Below are 923 nucleotides of genomic sequence, written 5' to 3' on the forward strand. Positions count from 1 at the left end.
TTGACCTTGATCTTTATCATGAGCTTGATAAAGATCACATAGGATGGGGCCATAACCAAACACATTTACTTTATTGCACTTTATATTTACTTGTTTATTTAATTTTATATATGAGATATATGCCTATGTTTACCATGCGATGATAGATTTAGGTGAACTTAAATCAATATAAGGCGTGCTCTAGAAAATCTAGAATATGAATCATTTCTTGCCTTAACAATAAATATTATGAATACGATCATGAGATTCTTGTGTTTATGAAACACGTAATTGAATATGAATTTTCAATATTGAGAGAAAGGATGATTCTGTCAACAACAGATTTCTATCTGTTAGAAAGGGTTATTAAGTGACGCCTCTTGATAATGCTCCACCCGATCTGGGAATCATCTGATTATCGATTATTGATTTGAAATATTTAATTTAAAAGGAAGAATCTCTTTATAATATGATTATGATTGTAACATAATATAATCCTTCTAAAATTAAATAATATCAAGTAGTAATTGGCCAATGACACAATGGGCTTGTGTCGGTCATAGCCTTCCAACATGGTAGAAAGTGGTTCTTATTTTTAAATCATTGTCATTTCATGCTACAACCGAGGGCTTTGATTTCGAAATAATAAATACTTGTCTATTATATAGAGATGTGTATATTGAAATAGAATCTAAAGGTCGGTACGTGCTACAGCCGTGGGCCATTGGAGACTGATTCAATTGTACGAAATGTTGGATTAGACTTGACTTAGAATATTGAGTTTGTCATGCCACAACCGTGACTCAATTATTCAAGAGGCTAAACTTATATTAGGGAATAACATAAGATGTAATTGACAAGAGTTGTCTGCCTATTGAACATCACATGACATTTCGTGCCACAACCGAGGTTGTGTGATGGAAAGTAGGATCCCTATTCCCACT

This window comes from Apium graveolens, chromosome 11 (genome assembly GCF_009905375.1).
Source record: "Apium graveolens cultivar Ventura chromosome 11, ASM990537v1, whole genome shotgun sequence".
Taxonomy (NCBI): Eukaryota; Viridiplantae; Streptophyta; class Magnoliopsida; order Apiales; family Apiaceae; genus Apium; species Apium graveolens.